This window comes from Aquarana catesbeiana, linkage group LG02, assembly GCF_042186555.1.
Source record: "Aquarana catesbeiana isolate 2022-GZ linkage group LG02, ASM4218655v1, whole genome shotgun sequence".
Classification (NCBI taxonomy): Eukaryota; Metazoa; Chordata; class Amphibia; order Anura; family Ranidae; genus Aquarana; species Aquarana catesbeiana.
Window position 1 is genome coordinate 239,484,474 of NC_133325.1, and position 20,043 is coordinate 239,504,516.

The 20,043-nt window shown below is 42.6% G+C and overlaps 1 protein-coding gene and 1 long non-coding RNA gene across 5 annotated transcripts in view; one reads left to right on the top strand and one right to left on the bottom strand.

Moving 5' to 3' along the window:
• The window catches only part of LMO7 (LIM domain 7), a 281,768-nt gene that overhangs the window by 93,695 nt on the left and 168,030 nt on the right, over positions 1 to 20,043 (top strand). The window lies entirely within an intron of this gene.
• Positions 1 to 20,043, bottom strand: part of LOC141127633 (uncharacterized) — a 73,414-nt gene that overhangs the window by 50,870 nt on the left and 2,501 nt on the right. Inside the window, exon 2 of the long non-coding RNA XR_012241570.1 lies at positions 15,032 to 15,188. This is a non-coding gene — a long non-coding RNA (uncharacterized lncRNA). The remainder of the gene's footprint in view (positions 1 to 15,031; positions 15,189 to 20,043) is intronic.

Genomic DNA, 20,043 nt, shown 5'->3' on the forward strand with positions numbered 1-20,043 from the left:
AAGTACCCCCAAAAGGCCATGTTTGCAGGTTTTCCTTTTATCTTGCACAGGTGCTTTAAATCAGAGTCAATGGCAAACATGGCCTGTTGTGGGCACTGGAGGACTGAGGTTGAGAACCACTGACCTATAGCAACCAATCTGTGCGTAGTAATAATGCGCAGTAACTTCTAGCAACAAATCACTGAACAGTAGTGATCAGCTGTAATCTCTAGTGACCAATCAGTGAGCAATAATGATGTGCAGTAACCTCTTGCAACCAATCACTGAGCAGTAATGACATGCTGCCACCAATAATGACATGCTGCAACCAGTCAGTGAGCAGTAATGGGAACCAGTAACCTCTAGCAGTCGTCAGTGAGCCTGGACCAATCGGTGAGTGTGGATCAGTTGTTTACATTAAAGTTTTTTAAGATAAGTCTATGTGTTTGTTTTTTTGGGATTGGGGTGGAGAGCGAAATGACATGGGGGCCCAAGAAAATATTTGCCCAGGGTCCAATCAATATTAGAGATGGCCCTACCTTGGGCTCACACCCAGCTGGCTATCCACAACAAAAGGTTGGAGATCCCATCCCACCCAAGACTCTTGGGAATCTTTAAACTACAGAGCCCTATCCGGAGAACCGGAGAAAGCTGCCAGATAAGTTTTTTTTCTCCATTTTTAAAATCTATACTCTGTAGCCTGCAGTCAGCAGCCGTGCAAACGGTGTCCTTTTCCACCCCATTTCCATATATAATAAATATATATATATATATATATATATATATATTATACCGTATTTATCGGCATATAACATGCACCTTCATTTTAGGAGGGAAGTTTCAGGAAAAAAACCTCAAATTTTAAATAAATAACTTTGAAGCAAAATAAGGGTCAGTGCCCATCAATGCAGCCTCACATTTGCCCATCAATGCAGCTTGATCGATGCCCATCTGCAGCCTCCCCATTGCCATGAATGCAACCTGATCAATGCCCATCTGCAGCCTCACCATTGCCATGAATGCAACCTGATCAATGCCCATCTGCAGCCGCACCTCAGATTACTGCTGCCACGGAGGGGACAGGGAGGGGGGCGGGATGAGTACCATCAGATTACATACAGCGAGAATCTCCTGTTTTCTCGGCGGCCTCGTTAATACAAAGTCCCACCTCCTGGACCGGCTTCTATGATAGACAGAACACTGGTCCAATGCCGGCCCAGGAGACGGGACTTCCTATTAAAGAGGCCGCTGAGTAAACAGGAGATTCTCGCTGTATGTAATCTGATGGTGCTCGTCCGGCCCCCCTTCCCATTCCCCCCCCAGGCAGCCCAAATTGCAGTATCGGCATATAACACGCACACACTATTTGCACCCGATTTTCAGGGTGAAAAAGTGCATGTTATACGCCAATAAATACTAGATAGAGATAGATATACTGTGCGTGTATTTTATACATTCTTCTCTCCACTCACATTTGAGCAACGCAGAAACACACTTTTGAGTGCCATTCATTGTTAATGGCATTTGGGGTGCTAAATTCAGCATAACTCAAGCTTTGGCAATAAAACCTGGAAGCTGGTTCAGCCGCCTGCTGAAAAAAAACGATACCATGGTTATGGCTGGTAGCATCAGCCTTAATTCCAGTAAACTACTTACAAACCGCAAAATATATATATATATATATATATATATATATATATATATATATATATATATATATATATATATATATATATATATATATATATATATATATATATATATATATATATATACATACGTATTGCAGTCGGCAAGTATTTAAAGTGGTAGTAACGTGTCTTCTGTAAAAACCTTCTGACAGGCAGGGTTTACAGTCAGCTCCACAAATATTGGGACATCAACACAATTCTAATCTTTTTGGCTCTATACACCACCACAATGGATTTGAAATGAAACAAACAATATGTGCTTTAACTGCAGACTTTCAGCTTTAATTTGAGGGTATTTACATCTAAATCAGGTGAACAGTGTAGGAATTACAACAGTTTGTATATGTGCCTCCCACTTTTTAAGGGACCAAAAGTAATGGGACAATTTGCTGCTCAGCTGTTCCATGGTCAGGTGTGTGTTATTCCCTCATTATCCCATTTACAAGGAGCAGATAAAAGGTCCAGAGTTAATTTCAAGTGTGCTTTTTGCATTTGGAATCTGTTGCTGTCAACTCTCAATATGAGATGCAAAGAGCTGTCACTATCAGTGAAGCAAGCCATTTTTAGGCTGAAAAAACAAAACAAACCCATCAGAGAGATAGCAAAAACATTAGGTGTGGCCAAATCAACTGTTTGGAACTTCCTGAAAAAAGAACGCACCGGTGAGCTCAGCAACACCAAAAGACCCGGAAGACCACGGAAAACAGCTGTGGTGGATGACCGAAGAATTCTTTCCCTGGTGAAGAAAACACCCTTCACAACAGTTGGCTAGATCAAGAACACTCTCCAGGAGGTAGGTGTATGTGTGTCAGTCAACAATCAAGAGAAGACTTCACCAGAGTGAATACAGAGGGTTCACCACAAGATGTAAACCATTGGTGAGCCTCAAACAGGAAGGCCAGATTAGAGTTTGCCAAACAACATCTAAAAAAGCCTTCACAGTTCTGGAACAACATCCTATGGACAGATGAGACCAGGGGCGGGCTGGGCCGGGGGGCAGGGTGGAAATTTCCCCCCAGGCCGCCTACCTTGACATTAAAACGGCCGTGGCGGTGTTCTGTCATAAATTCCAACTTATAAAATTCTGAAACTTGTGACAGAACAGCGGCCGCCGACTGCCTATATGGCTCCTGCTGCGCTGCACTCTGGGAGTTGTAGTCCGGCCGTGCTTGAGTTCCTGTCGGTGTGAGGAACTCGGCAGCGCAGCAAACTACAACTCCCACCTCCCAGGAGTCTCAGAGGCAGCCGTCAGGGCGTATGACATGCCAGGGGAGGAGGTGCGTCACGTCACACGTGACCTGATTGGTTGTGGTCTGGGGCCGGGCGCTGGCTTGAGGAGTGGCAGAGAAGAGGTAACAGATTCATCACCCCCCCTTGAACATACCGTGCAAGGCAAGGACCTGGCTGTGAGACAGACCCTGACACACCCCCAGCTGACCCCCCACATCCCATGGGCACTGATCAAACTGCCCTGATGATGGGCACTGCACTGGTGAGGCTGTATTGATGGGCACTGATGATGGGCACTTATCAAACTTCAGTGATGATGGGCACTTAAACTGCACTGATGATGGGCACCTAAACTGCACTGATGATGGTCACTGCGCTGGTGAGGCTGCTTTGATGGGCACTGATTCGGCTGCACTGATGCCTGGGCACCGTCTGCACTGGTGAGGCCACACTGATGGGCACTGATCAAGCTGCACTGATGATGGACACTTCACCGGTGAGGCTGCATTGATCAGCACTGATCAGGCTGCACTGATGGGCACTGATCAGGATGCACTGATGCCTGGGCACTGTCTGCACTGACGGGCACTGTCTGCACTGGTGAGGCTGCATTGATGGGCACTGATCAGGCTGCATTGATGCCTGGGCACTGTCTTCACTGGTGAGGCTGTATTGATCAGCACTGATCAGGCTGCACTGATGGGCATGGTCTGCACTGGTGAGGCTGCACTGATGCCTGGGCACTGTCTGTACTGGTGAGACTGCACTGATGGGCACTGATCAGGCTGCACTGATGGGCACTGATCAGGCTGCACTGGTGAGTCTGCATTGATGGGCACTGATCACGCTGTACTGATGCCTAGGCACTATCTGCACTGGTGAGGCGGCACTGATCAGGCTGCACTGATGGGCACTGTCTGCACTGGTGAGGCTGCACTGATGCCTGGGCACTGTCTGCACTGGTGAGACAGCACTGATCAGGCTGCACTGATGGGTACTGTTGAGGCTGCACTGATGGGTACTAATCAAGCTGCACTGATGGGCACTGCACTGGTGAGGCTGCATTGATGGGCACTGATCAGGCTGCACTAATGCCTGGGCACTGTCTGTACTGGTGAGGCAGCACTGATCAGGCTGCACTGATGCCTGGGCACTGTCTGCACTGGTGAGGGAGCACTGATGGGCACTGTCTGCACTGGTGAGGCTGCATTGATGGGCACTAATCAGGCTGCACTGATGCCTGGGTACTGTCTGCACTGGTGAGACGGCACTGATCCGGCTTCACTGATGGGCACTGTCTGCACTGGTGAGAGGGCACTGATCAGGCTGCACTGGTGAGGCTGCATTGATGGGCACTGGTGATGGTTAGCTGATTCGGTGGTTTAACCACTTCAGCTCTTGAAGGATTTAGTAACTTCCTGACCAGGCTATTTTTTGCGATTTGGCACTGCATCGTTTTAACTGACAATTGTGTGGTCGTGTGATACTGTACCCAAATAAAATGTATGCCTTTTTTCCCCACAAATAGAACTTTATTTTGGTGGTATTTGAATACCTCTACGGTCTTTATTTTTTGTGCTGTAAACAAAAAAAAGCGACAATTTTGAAAAGTAAAAAATATTTTTAACTTTTTGCTATAATAAATATCCCCCAAAAAATAAATTTCCTCATCAGTTTAGGCCAGTGGTCTTCAAACTGTGGCCTGGGGGCCAGATGCGGCCCTTTGCTTGCCTCTACTTCGCCCTTGGGACATTATTCCTTCTACTGACAATTGGATGGGGTGCTATTCCTCCTGCTAAGACCAATGATTGGGCACTATTTCTCCCACTGACACCATCGATAGGGCACTATTCCTCTCATTGATACCAATCATGGGGCACTGTTCCTCCTGCTAAGATCAATAATAGGGCACCCTTCCTCCCACCGACACTATCAATGGGGCACTATTCCTCCTGCTAAGACCAATAATGGGGCACTATTCCTCCTGCTAAGGGGCACCATTCTTCCCACTGACACCATTAATAGGGCACCCTGCCTCCCACTGGCAACAATGATGGGGCATTATTTCTCCTGCGACCAATGATGGGGAACTATTCCTCCCACTGACATCATTAATAGGGCACAGTTCCTCCCAATGACACCTTCAATAGGGCACTATTCCTCCTGCTAAGACCAATGATGGGGCACTATTCCTCCTGCTAAGGTGCACCATTCTTCCCACTGACACCATTAATAAGGCACCCTTCCTCCCACTGACACCATCGATGGGTTTTCTCCTGCAAACACCAAGGACGGGGTACCATTACTCCCACTGATACAATTAATGGGGCACTGTTACTCCTGTTAAAACCAATGATGGGGCATTGTTTATTCCCAGTGATGTCGGGACATTTTCTACTCACACTGACCACAGTTCCTTCCCCTAAAGCCTGAAGGACAGTAAACTGGCCCTTTGTGCAAAAAGTTTGGAGTCTCCTGGTTTAGGCCAATATGTATTCTACATATTTTTGGTAAAAAAATAAAAAAAAATCGCAATAAGCATATATTGATTGCTTTTCGAAAAAGTTATAGCATCTACAAATTAGGATATATTTATGGCATTTTTATTATTAATTTTTTTTTCTAGTAATGGGTGTGATCAGCGATATTTAGCAGGCAGATTGAACACTTTTGACACTTTTTTTGGGACCATTGACATTTATACAGTGATCAGTGCTAAAAATGGCCACTGACTACTGTATAAATGTAACTAGAATGGAAGGGGTTAACACTAGGGGCGATCAAGGGGTCAATTGTGTGTTCCCTGGGAGGTGTTTCTAACTGTGGGGGGGTGTACTGACTGGGAGTAGAGAAAGATCGCTGTTCCTGATCACTAGGAATAGCAGATCTCTCTCTAACTCCCCTGTCAGAATGGGGATCTGTCTGTTTACATTGACTGGTTCTCTCAGGAGCGATCGTGGGTTGCCAGCGGATATCGCGACCACGTGCATCGGCTCCGGCGTCACGCCGCGTAGCAGGGGAGCCAATCTGCCACCGTATAATGACGGCAGCTGGTCGGCAAGGTATCAATGGGCCACTTGACTGGACTTGCCCCCCAGGCCTAAGGCTGCCAGCCCTCCCCTGGATGAGACCAAGATCAACTTGTACCAGAGTGATGGGAAGAGAAGATTATGGAGAGGGAAAGGAACTGCTCATGATCCAAAGCATACCACCTCATCAGTGAAGCATGGTGGTGGTAGTGTCATGGCGTGGGCATGTATGGCTGCCAATGGAACTGGTTCTATTATATTTATTGATGATGTGACTGCTGACAAAAGCAGCAGGATGAATTCTGAAGTGTTTCGGGCAATATTATCCGCTCATATAAAGCAAAATGCTTCAGAACTTATTGGACGGCGCTTCACAGTGCAGATGGGCAATGACCCGAAGCATACTGCGAAAGCAACCAAAGAGTTTTTAAGGGAAAGAAGTGGAATGTCATGCAATGGCCAAGTCAGACACCTGACCTGAATACGATTGAGCAGGCATTTCAATTGCTGAAGACAAAACTGAAGGGAAAATGCCCCAAGAACAAGCAGGAACTGAAGACAGTTGCAGTAGAGGCCTGGCAGAGCATCACCAGGGATGAAACCCAGCGTCTGGTGATGTCTATGAATTCCAGGCTTCAGGCTGTATTTGACTGCAAAGGATTTGCAACCAAGTATTAAAAAGTGAAAGTTTGATGGACGATTGTTAATCTGTCCCATTTACTTTTGGTCCCTTAAAAAGTGGGAGGCACATATACAAACTGTTGTAATTCCTACACCGTTCACCTGATTTGGATGTAAATGCCCTCAAATTAAAGCTGAAAGTCTGCAGTAAAAGAACTTCTTGTTCGTTTCATTTCAAATCCATTGTGGCGGTGTATAGAGCCAAAAAGATTAGAATTGTCGCTGTCCCAATATTTATGGACCTGACTGTATATAACAGAAGAGACCCTAGAGGTCTCTTCTGCCATAAATGACCCCCCTGACTGTCAGGTAATGGGATCTGAGCTGCTCATGCGCCGTGCAGACTGCATTTACAGCCTGTTTTGCATGCCATGGCGAAGTGACTCGTGCGCATGCGTGGGAGTGACGTCACCTTAGCCCGGCCATTTAAGTCACTAAAAGTTTGGAACCTGGAAGGAAGACCGGGTTAACATGGAAGCGCCAAGAGAGCCGTGGCAGTCCAGCGCTGGATTGCTCTGTTTGTAGATAAGGCTCTCATAATGTACTAGTATGCAGTCCATACTAGTACATTATGACTTAAACCTGCAGGGAGGGCACTCTTTTAGTCTATTAATGAGACTTTACTATTACTACTGTACAAAGAGTGAAGTATCATTTCAAACATTCCAAGCACTGTTGGTTTATTTTTTCATCAGTGCAAAATTTTTATCTAAATGACAATGATACATGGTTTCTGTTCATATAATTATAGCAGGCTGACTGTCACACTTTTGTATATTACTCCATAATCGCTTCCGGTTCGGGTCCGTCAAAGTAACAATCTGCAATGACCCTAAAGAATACTTTATTTTGCCTAGACAAAAGCTTGTCCCATATGAGAGAAAACACCCTAGCTAAGAGATACTAACCTTACTAGTCTATTTAAAAATACTGGCGGAAAGTAAAATGGGTTGAAAGGTCAAGAAATTCTTTCATTCTCTGGGGGAAGAAACCAGGAAAGTTGATTGGTCGGTGTTCTTTTGTTGCAGTTTTTCTCCAGATTTTATTAGCTGGCACTGTGCAGTCTTTGTGTTAAACTACTTAATGTGTGTAAGTACTAGACTAGCCAGAAAAAATGTACTGGAACAGACATTTGTATTTCTGCTCTTATCACTTTGGTATTGAGTATTATATGCTAACATGTTATTTGAGAATTAAGCTTCAGGCAAAGTTCGTATTCAGTAACTTTCTATTTACAAAGGAAGAATGGAAAAATGATCCTCCAAAGCTTCCCTTGATTCTAATGATGCCAAACTATATTGTATAGTCAACATGTGACATTTATCTTGTTGTGAAGATTAATATCTCAGTGGTGATTATACAAAAAGACAACTTTTAGTAGTGCATTTGGTAGATATGTGCAATGCACAGCAAAAAGGTGGTGATTTCTTGGTAAATTCCATTTTGCATAGCTGTCCGGGAAGTTGGCGCCTCACCCACCAGTTGTTTAAAGTATACCTATCAGTAGGAACGTATTTAGGCTAACATTGGTATTATTTTGAATCTGACAGTTGTACAGATATTTCTGGCTTCAATGTAATTGGGCAACTACCATTATCAGAAAGATTTCAGAAATTAGTGCCTGCATCCTTCCCAAATGAGCAAAGTAATTTAAAGTATAGCACAGTCTTTGTAGAGCTAGACCTGTGGGCAATAGTCTTACAGCCCAGTGAGCCTTATCAGCATGGTGCGTCCAGAAAATATTCACAGCGTTTCACTCTTTCCACATTTTATGTTACAGCCTTATTTCAAAATGGATTAAATTCATTTTTTTTCACAATTCTACAAACAATACCCCATAATGACAACATGAAAGAAGTTTGAAATCTTTGCAAATGTGTTAAAAATAAACGAGCAAATTCCCATGTAAATAAGTATTCACAGCCTTTGCTCCAATACTTTGCTGAAGCACCTTTGGCACCGATTGCAGCCTCAAGTCTTTGAGTATGATGCTACAAGCTTGGCACACCTAGTTTTGGGCAGTTTCACTCTTCTTTGCAGGACCTCTCAAGATCCATCAGGTTGGATGGGGAGCATTGGTGCACAGCCATTTTCAGATCTCTTCAGAGATGTTCAGTTGGGTTAAAGTCTGGGCCACTCAAGGACATACACAGAGTTGTCCCATAGCCACGCCTTTATTGTCTTGGCTGTGTGCTTAGGCTCGTTGTTCTGTTGGAAGATGAACCTTCGCCCTAGTCTGAGGTCCAGAGTTCTATGGAGCAGGTTTTCATCAAGGCTGTCTCTGTACATTGCTGCATTCATCTTTCCCTCGATCCTGACTAGTCTCCCAGTCCCTGCCACTAAAAAACATACAGTGGGGACAGAAAGTATTCAGACCCCCTTAAATTGTTCACTCTTTGTTATATTGCAGCCATTTGCTGAAATCATTTAAGTTCATTTTTTCCCCCTCAATGTACACACAGCACCCCATGTTGACAGAAAAACAAAGAATTGTGGACATTTTTGCAGATTTATTAAAGGAAAAACTGAAATATCTCATGGTCCTAAGTATCCAGACCCTTTGCTCAGTATTTAGTAGAAGCACCCTTTTGATCTAATACAGCCATGAGTCTTTTTGGGAAAGATGCAACAAGTTTTTCACACCTGGATTTGGGGATCCTCGGCCATTCCTCCTTGCAGATCCTCTCCAGTTCTGTCAGGTTGAATGGTAAATGTTGGTGGACAGCCATTTTTATGTCTCTCCAGAGATGCTCAATTGGGTCTAAGTCAGGGCTCTGGCTGGGCCATTTAAGAACAGTCAGTTGTTATTTTAGCTGTGTGCTTAGGGTCATTGTCTTGTTGGAAGGTAAAACCTTCGGCCCAGTCTGAGGTCCTGAGCACTCTGGAGAAGGTTTTTGTCCAGGATATCCCTGTACTTGGCCGCATTCATCTTTCCCTCAATTGCAACCAGTCGTCCTGTTCATCTGAAAAACACCCCCCATAGCATGATGCTGCCACCACCATGCTTCACTGTTGGGACTGTATTGGAAAGGTGCTGAGCAGAGCCTGGTTTTCTCCACACATACCGCTTAGAATTAAGGCCAAAAAGTTCTATCTTGGTCTCATCAGGCCAGAGAATCTTATTTCTCACCATCTTGGAGTCCTTCACATGTGTTTTTTTTTTTTTTTTTTTAAAACTCCATGCGGGCTTTCTTTTGGGTTCTTCTTTGCCTCTCTCACCAAGGCTCTTCTCCCCCAATAGCTCAGTTTGGCCGGACTCCCAGCTCTAGGAAGGGTTCTGGTCGTCCCAAACATCTTCCATTTAAGGATTATGGAGGCCACTGTGCTCTTGGGAACCTTAAGTGCAGCAGAAATTTTTTTGTAACCTTGGCCAGATCTGTGCCTTGCCACAATTCTGTCTCTGAGCTCTTCAGGCAGTTCCTTTGACCTCCTGATTCTCATTTGCTCTGACATGCACTGTGAGCTGTAAGGTCTTATATAGACAGGTGTGTGGCTTTCCTAATCAAGTCCAATCAGTATAATCGAACACAGCTGGACTCAAATGAAGGTATAGAACCATCTCAAGGATGATCAGAAGAAATGGACAGCACCTGAGTTAAATATGAGTGTCACAGCAAAGGGTCTGAATACTTAGGACCATGTGATATTTCAGTTTTTCTTTTTTAATAAATCTGCAAAAATGTCAACAATTCTGTGTTTTTCTGTCAATATGGGGTGCTGTGTGTACATTAATGAGGAAAAAATACTAACTTAAATGATTTTAGAAAATGGCTGCAATATAACAAAGTGAAAAATTTAAGGGGGTCTGAATACATTCCGTCCCCACTGTATTTCAGGTACTTATATAGGGCTGTCAATTTACGCAGTGCTTTACATATATATTATATATATACATCAGTACCTACCCTCAAGAGGCTTACAATCTAAGATCCCTACCTCAAATTCATACATACTAGGGCCAATTTAGACACAATCCAATTAACCTACTAACATTTCTTTTGGAGTGTGGGAGGAAACCCATGCAGGCACAGGGAGAACATGCAAACTCCAGGCAGGTGGTGCCGTGGTTGGGATTCGAACCAGCAAACTTTTTTTTGTTTTTAGTGCTAGGCGAAAGTGCTAACCACCACACCACTGTGCCGCCCTAGTTCAAGCTTTGTTTTATCAGATCAGAGACTTTTTTTGTTTCTCATGGTCTGAGAATCCTTCAGGTGCCTTTTTGGAAAACGCCAGGTGGGCTGTCATGTGCCTTTTACTGAGGAGTGGCTTCCCTCTGGCTACTCTTCCATGCAGACCTGATTGGTGGAGTGCTGCAGGGATGGTGGTTCTACTGGAAGGTTCTCTCTCCACAGAGAATAGCTGGAGCTCTGTCCGAGTGACCATCTGGTTCGTGACTAAGGCCCTTCTCCCCCAATCACTCAGTTTGGCCGGGCGACCTGCTCTAGGATGAGTCCTGGTGGTTCCAAACTTCTTTCTTTTATGGATGATGGAGGCCACTGTGCTCATTGGGACCTTCAGTGCTGCAGACGTTTTTCTGTACCCTTCTCCAGATCTGTGCCTTGATACAATGTCTCAGAGGTCTACAGACAATTCCTTGGACTTAATGGCTTGGTTTGTGTTCTGACATGCACTGTTATCTGTGGGACCTTATATAGACAGGTATATGTCTTTCCAAATCATGTTCAAACAACTTAATTTAATACAGGTGGACTCCAATCAAGTTGTAGACACATCTCAAGGATGATTAGTGGAAAAAGGATGCCCCCTGAGCTCAATTTTGAGTGTCAAGGCAAAGGCTGTGAATACTTGGTGTACATGTGATTTTTTTTTTTTTAGTTTGAAATCTTTTGCAAATTTATTAAAAACAACAAACTTCTTTCAGGTTGTCATTGTCCTTGTATTTGTAGATCTTTGAGGAAAATAATGAATTTAATCCATTTTGCAATAAAGCTGTAACATAACAAAATGTGAAAAAAGTGGAGCGCCGTGAATACTTTACGGATACACTGTAGATTGTGGGAATGAGTACCCTACAGCAGGGGTACCCATCCTGCGGCCTAGAACATCTATGAATGCAGAGCAACTCAAAATCGTAAATGTAATTAAAATGTTGATATTTATTTATTTTTTTGTGGAAATTTTGTAAAAATGTGTCTACACTTAAGGAAAACATGCCACTGAAGAAAAACTTGATAGTGTCTTTATACTGGACTTTTTAAAATAAATTTTATCTTCCCAAAGAAAAATATCCCACTGTTCACAATTACGCCTTATAAATTATCAGTTTTTGGCAGCACCTGTATTTGTGAGCAACTATTTTGAAGGATGAAGCACACAGATGGTAAAATTAGAATAAAAATATCTGAGCATCTTGAGAATTCGTTGAGAATTGCTACTTTATCCATTGAACCAGCTATTGATGCGTTCGTTTTTCAGAAACCGTGTAAAAAAAAAAAAAAAAAAAACACTAGTTTTAAGTTACCTTCTTTTAGTTTTTTTAATAAAAAAAATATCTGTAATCGTTAACTTGTGATCTGCCTGACAATTGCTCTGCTTCCGATGTGGCCCAGGAAGGTCAAAAGGTTGGACACCCCTGCACTAGCGTATAGGTATAAATGGGGGGACTTCTACTTTTGAGACCCAAAAGGTTGACTTAGTGCTGTATAACCGACACAATCATGTAAAACATTTCTATAATACTGTAACTAGTTAAATATTTTCTCTCCCACAAAGCCAGAGGCATCATTGGCATCCAACTATTCTGAGGTACTGAATGCCCATAGTTTGTTAAGGATTCTTTGCAATGTAGCAATGATTGCATGCAACAGATGTGATAACTGAAAGTATTTTATAATTCTCCCGCCTCATTGGGGGATTCAGGAACTGTATACTTCAAGGTGTTGGTATAGCTGCCGACTTTTGGAGGCTAGGTCTTTTCATAGCTCTACTGGTTGTAAACAGTGTGTCTAAAGTTTCTTTTATCAAGCAGCTGCTGGCAGTGTAAGACTGGACCTTAAAATGTTGGCTACTCACCCAGCAGTCAACAGCTTGCATTATCTTCCCAGATGTTAAAATTCAGGATTCCACTGCGGTGGCCCTACCCATCTTTTTGTGATTTAGTCATTGCAGCGCACTGCAATGATACGGTCTCTTTTAATTGGCATATACAGTTGTGCTCATAAGTCTACATACCCTGGCAGAATTTGATTGCTTGGCCATTTTTCAGAGAATATGAATGATAACACAAAAACTTTTCTTTCATTAATGGTTAGTGTTTGGCTGATGCCATTTATGAACTGCACGTTTGAGATCTCCCCAGAGTGGCTCAATGATATTGAGATCAGGAGACTGAGACTGGCCACTCCAGAACCGTCACGTTATTCTGCTGTAGCCAATGACAGGTCAACCTGGCCTTGTGTTTTGGATCATTGCCATGTTGGAATGTCCAAGTACATCCCATGCGCAGCTTCCTGGCTGATGAATACAAATGTTCCTCCAGTATTTTTTGATAACATACTGCATTTATCTTGCCAACAATTTTGGCCAAATTTCCTGTGCCTTTTTGTAGCTCACACATGACCAAAACATCAGCGATATCCACCTTCGTACCTTTCATCATAGGCCTTGTTGTCTCCTCTCCAAATGTAGCGTTTATGGTTGTGGCCAAAAAGCTCAATTTTTGGTCTCATTACCCCGAATGACTTTCGGCCAGAAGATTTAAGACTTGTCTCTATGCTGTTTGGCGTATTGTAAGTGGGATGCTTTGTGGCATTTGCGTAGTAATGGCTTTCTTCTGGTGACTCAACCATGCAGCCCAGTTTTCTGTGCTGCCTCCTTGTGCATCTTGAAACAACCACACCACAGGTTTTCAGAGAGTACTGTATTTCACCTGAAGTTATTTGTGGGTTCTTCTTTGCGTCCCAAACAATTTTCCTGGCAGTTGTGGCTGAAACTTTAGTTGGTCTACCTGACCGTGGTTTGGTTTCAACAGAACCCCTCATTTTCCACTTCTTGATTAGAGTTTGAAAACTCCTGATTGGCATTCTCAATTCCTTGGATATCTTTTTATATCCCTTTCCTGTTTTATACAGTTCAACTACATTTTCCCGCAGATCCTTTGACAATTCTTTTTTGCTTTCCCCATGACTCAGAATCCAGAAATGTCAGTGCAGCACTGGATGAAAGATGCAAGAGTCTGTCAGGAGTCCAGAAAAACATTGACCTTTTTATATACACACACACTAATTATAAGCAAACAGATCACAGGTGAGGATGGTTACCTTTTTAATAGTCATTCAAACACCTTTGTGTCAACTGGTGTGCATGTTATCAGACTAAAATCACCAGGGTATGTAAACTTTTTGATCAGGGTCATTTGGGTGGTTTCTGTTGCCATTATGATTTAAAAAGAGTAAACGCAGTAGATTGATAACAAATGGCTTCAGCCAAACGCTAACCATGAGTGAAAAATGGCCAAGAAATCATACATTCTGCCAGGGTATGTAAACTTATGAGCACAACTGTATAATGTACCCAGTAGATGGGAATTACTGACACTGCTGCTGTATATATGTGGACTCTAATAGGGAGTACTTTTTCCTCCTTTTGTAGAGGTAAAACCGTTTGCAATTAAGCAGAAGTAAACCCTAGTGGGTTTTTCTTCCTTATTTCTTTCCTGCAAAGTAAAGGCATAATGTGCTAGTATGCATTGCACATTATGTGACACTGACCTGAAAACAGAGCCCACGTCGTCCCCGCTGCATTCCACATTCATCTTCGCCCGAATTCCTCCCGGGGCCGTGGCTTCTGGCTGTGTGATGTCATTCTTGCGCAATTTTAGGAGATATTTACAGTACCTATAGGTAAGCCATATTCTAGACTTCCCCTATGGAGGTTTACAACCTCTTTAACAGTTGCAGTTGAACAATGTGAGGATATATTTGGTTTTCAGCTTATTATATAAATGAAATGTTTACTGGCATATATAGCAGTATTAAGACCCTGTACTCCTGTGGATTTATCCACATAATCTAAAAAAATCGCTCATGGGAATAAACTCTAGGTATACTATATTATGACATATCAGCCCATTAGATGGGATAGGAACCAAAACTGCTTCTAACGGTTTTGTTGTCTGTAAGGACAGAAAAATGGCTCCTGAATTTTAGGTGCAAGCTTCAGGACATTTTTTTTTTTTTTTCCCCCTTTTGTTACCTAATGTATCAGTGCACTGAAACATACCTAAAAAAAATAAAGGAAGCAGCGCTAAAATTAGTCCCAATTACTGCAAAAAAAACCTTGATTGAATATCATCACAATATATATCCACATTTGAAGTGGTAAGATAAATCCTTTTCCCAATGGCACCACTGTGATTCACATCAAAGAAGTGCACCGCCACCTTAAGAAAAACTTGCTTACCAGATACCACGCAAAATAGGTATATGGCTATAGCCCAGCCAAGGCCTTTGCTTGCACGGATGATCTTAGGAATGAATATCATAAGCTAGATGGCTGTATTATCTTTCACACACTGCCACCGCTGTGAAGTCTGTAAGCTTCTCTTTCAGCAAAAGACCTAAAAATAAAGACTGGCCATAGTGTAATATTGTCTAGCTTTTTAATAATATGAAAAGTAATGCACTTACATTTAGTTGGTTTTAAAATCACATATAAAACAGCTGGCTGGCTTACAAAAACACCCATCTTCCTAGCACGACAGCGTGGTGATGTCAACACGTACCCCATTGACAACGTCATGTATGACGAAACGTGTCTGCAGGAGGTTCCTTTTGCAGTAATTGGGACTAATTTTAGCGTGGCTTCCTTTTATTTATTTTTGTATCTATTTGTTGTCTATCTCCCTTCAAGTTGCTGCTTTTTTGATTTATGTGTTAACACATTAGCGCAATCTTTTAGCCCTTTATAAAGGGAATTGTATAGTCTCTTGCTGTTTTTAGATAAACCCATAAAGAGATCAGCTTGTTGTAATATATCAATTAGAGTTGGTGCTTTAAAACTGTGATCATATGTATAACTTGCCATTATATATATTGGTGCTTTCTGCTTTGACGTGATTCAGTGGTTGTATTTTACAGTTCCTTTTCACAATCAGTCTCTTGAGAGAATTTTTGTAACTGTATTGAGATGGTAAGTGCTCCCTCTAGTAGTTAAGTTACGAATCTGTATTAAAGTTGAAGTTTATTCACTTATATTTTTGCTTCCCTGGATCCCTCATTTACTATAATCAACATGCCAGTGATGTTTTTTTAGTAAAATCTTTATTTTATTTATTTTTTTTTCCCCCCTCTGTACCTTATTTTAGACTTGGTGATGTCATCTGTATTTTTCTTTGCACTTCAGGCATATCATGACTGGTGGGAGGGAGCAGCAGGGTGCTGTTCATTGTTTTTTGAAAACATACACAGGGCTAACTGGGGTCCCCCTAAGGTTGCCATCTTCTGCCAAAATAAGTGATGGGGTGGGGAAGAGAGAGGTACAGAAAGGCATAGGGAGTTGGACAGAGCAAGAGGTTCACGCTCACTTGCTCAGCAGGCTGGGAACACAAATCTGAAAATGGCATGACTTGAGGTTTGAGGAGCCAGGGACAAGATATTTGGAGACCAAGATTGTGAACTAGACAGATAGATAGATTATGTCCTGCCTGTTGTGCCCTTTACTATTTTGAAATGATTATGCTCCAGAATGCTTATTAAAGAACACTGAAAACACTGGCTCCTGCTGGCTGCCTCCTCACCTAACTGGGTGGGTTTGATCTCCACTGTCCCAAATACCAGTGTGCTTAGTTTGAGAGCAGGTTGTTGCCTCTGCTACAGCAGTGGCCTTTCACTGAGCCCCAGGGTTGTCTGTCCCACAGCACTCTGTGCAAGCTTCTGCATGCTTCCAGAGCCTCTTAGGCATCGCTTGGCGCCAATCTTTTCTGCACCTAATGCTAGGGCTTTCTTTATACAGAGTGCATGGTGGGGTGGAGATCTGTCTGTTAGAGTGATGGACAGCAAAAGCTATAGACTGCATTGACTGAGGTAGCGGGAGGTGGAAAAGCTGTAGAAATACAGGGCAAACTGTGTCCCATATTGAATCAAAATAGAACAAAGCATGTCTACTTAAAATCTAGATGGAGTCCATATAATATGAGACAGGTGGCAACCTTGGGTCCCCCCCAATCCATACCAGATTTGTATCCTAGATGGGGTCTGGTAAGGATTTGAAGGGTGGAATCCACACAAAAAAAACAAAAAACTTGGTTGCCAGTATAATTGATGTGGATCTACATCGCTGAATGACTTGATTTGACAGTGGATTTACACAGTAGGACATGTGTTTTTTTTTCTTTTTTCAAATGTTTATTTACTTGTTACTTATTTACTTTTTTTTATGATTACATAGAAGTACTGTGTACCCTTCCATGTGAAGGGCAGGAAATCTGGGGGCCCCAGATTCCAATAACTTTCTCACACCTCTCGTCTGCAGACCCCCACATCCTCTGGGCCAGGGTCATTGACCTGGGAATAAGATGTTTTGTTGGGGGTGGGGGGATGCTAGGGATGACAAGATACTCTCCCAATGGTAAAAGCATCTGGCTTGGTATGATTCAGCAGAAGGTTAGTGCATTGCATTGGTATGGCTGCTACATCATTCGTTGAATCATGCCGTTGTTGAAAATGTAATGTTGGTAATCTAAGTAGACATACTCCTGATTTGATTTTGCAGTAAAGTAATATTGTGCTTATTGCATATGCATGCTGCTTTGACCATTTATGCTTTCATGATTTTAAAGTAGCTCTAAGGGCTGGGTGTTTTTTATACCTGCATCCCCTGCATTAGAGTAAGTGTTCCCACTACTTCCCTCCCCCCAAGACACTTTCCCAAGCCTGTCAGGGACCCTGCGCTGTGCCCCGCTGTAGTTGTCTCCCTCCACTCTTCCTCTTCACACAGGGACTCGGGCAGGAACCATTGGCTTCCACTGCTGTCAATCAAAAGCTGTGAGGAGGGTTTGGCTAAGCCATGCTGTATGTGTATATGGACCAGGCAGCGCAGCTTGGGAGTGAGCCCGCAGGTGTGCCCCCATAGCAAGCGGCTTGATATAGGGGCACACAGAAGGAGCCTGGAGCACTGGCAGAGGACCCCAGAAAGGCTTTGGGGCTGCTTTATGAAAAACCATTGCACAGAGCAGGTAATATTACATATTTGTTATTTTAATATAACATTTTAGACTTTACAATCACTTTATTCATGAAAGCTCCTGCGCATATACATATAGTGAAAAAGGAAAGGTTAGGCTGTACACCATGAACATAGCTGCTCAGGGTGTGGAATTACACCCATACAACATAACTGTCATATCTTTTCCCTAATAAGGATTTCTACAAGCTGTGAAGGTTGCATAACACTTTCTACATGTACATGTGTTTATCTTGATCTGTTGCTAAGAGATTGTATATTGCTACAACAGTAATAAATTCCAAGATTCTTTGTCAGTATGATTTTGATTGTGTTTTTACTGTGCCTGTCAATGCAAAATAGATGACTAGCCCAGTGTATTATAGATGAGTGACAAAGATTTTTATAGTTTTAAAGCATTCTCATGTTGCTGGTTTCATATGCAGGCAAAAACCCCAGCTGTCTAAAATGACCTTCTAGAATAGAGATCACTGTGGGACACACACACACGTAAGCATACATATGCCTGCATGGGGAACCATCATTCTATGTAGAGTGTGCTCATTGCATGCTCCCAGCACAGTGACTGATCTGTCATGGACAGCTCCTGATCATGTGACCAATGTGATAGCCAATCACAGTTGTCACATTGCTAAGAAGCCTGCATCTTGACATTAAGACTTTCTGAAAGGGCTAACGAAATACACTAGAAATTGGCCCTTATAGGTGCCTTACAATATACATATTAAAATTATACAAATGTATTCACAAAGTAATAAGTGTCCTAGATGACAATAGTGGGGGGATCTCAACAGTTATGTCACAATGTGTTTCTTTAGTTCCAAATATCCCACTTACTCAGGCTCTGTGAAATGATATGAATAAAACAATCATGCGATTACATCCAATAAATAGATGGTATGACAATGCGTGTTATATACAGTATTGTGAACCATAAGATCAAGAACCTGGGGACCACCAACATGCCAATCCTCCCCCCTATCTGATGTGACTACAACAAAGGATGTATGTAGTCTCGGAGTAAGGTGGGAAAGCCAATGTTGTACTGTAAAACAAGTGTTTTTTAATGTCAGTACATTGTGCGTCTGTAAATAAGCCATGTGTGGCACTAATGCGTTGTACTCTTAATACTTGTGAATAAATTAGTATAATTTTAAAAGTGTATAATATATGTGTATTGTTGGGCACCTCTAATGTCCCATTTCTAGTGTATTTTTTGATTAAAGTTGCAGGAGCGTTGGTGCTTTTTTGTGTGGTTCTGATAGTATATATTTGTTTAAGGGGAAAGTGATAATTATGACACACCTAAATTATCACTGGTGTAGACTTTTATTTTTACAAGTCACATATTTGTTAAAATGGAGATCACCTGTGTATATTCACGTTATTATACATGTGTATCTGGAAACTCCAACTTCTGCTGAGCCTGAATTTGCTTTGGGAGCTTTGGGAGCACGCTCCAGGCACCAAGACCGGGCTCTCGCCAAAAGCACGGGTCTCGTACTAACAATTGATTCATATTTTTTTTTCTATCGTAAACAATAAGCAAGAAAGCTTCATTGTAATTTTCTTTCAAGATCAAATCAATATTTTGATCCATTGTCATGGGGCCCATAGGCAGGTGCCTACTCTGCTTATTTGGTAATCCGCCACTAGTTCTCGCTGCGACAGCCCTGAATTTCAGGGCGGTTTTTTCAGTGATCTACAACTACTTGTAGTTTCAGGCTAGATATGTAAATCCTGAAACGTCAAGCTAAGCAGTGCAGATTCTAATTTTATTATCCGTGCTTGTGTTCTCTGCAACACTCCTGCGGTTTGCAATGACTTCCAGTCTGTTCCAACCTACACAGGACTCCGCTACTCAGGTCAGGCCAATATATCTGGGGATTCCCTAATAAGTTATTGGTCCAAAGCTGAGGCAGCTTTTCTGTCTCCGCCTCTGGAGCTCACTGAGTTATTAGCAGACTTATGCTAGGTTGAGGTTCTTGTGTTTTAAAGTGTACTTAAAGGTATTTATTTTTGTTTTTGATAGAGTGGAGAGCGATTGGAACTCCTTGTCAGGTTTCATTGCTGTCTGTTCCCCCGTTAGGAATATTCACCCTGTTTGTCCTGTTTACTGTTATTGAAAGTAAAAGAAAATCACAAATTTTAGGTTGACGGAGTAACAGGAATAGAGGGGAAATTTGCCAATGGGGACGCTAGTTCTGGTGACCCTAGCAACACCTTGGGAT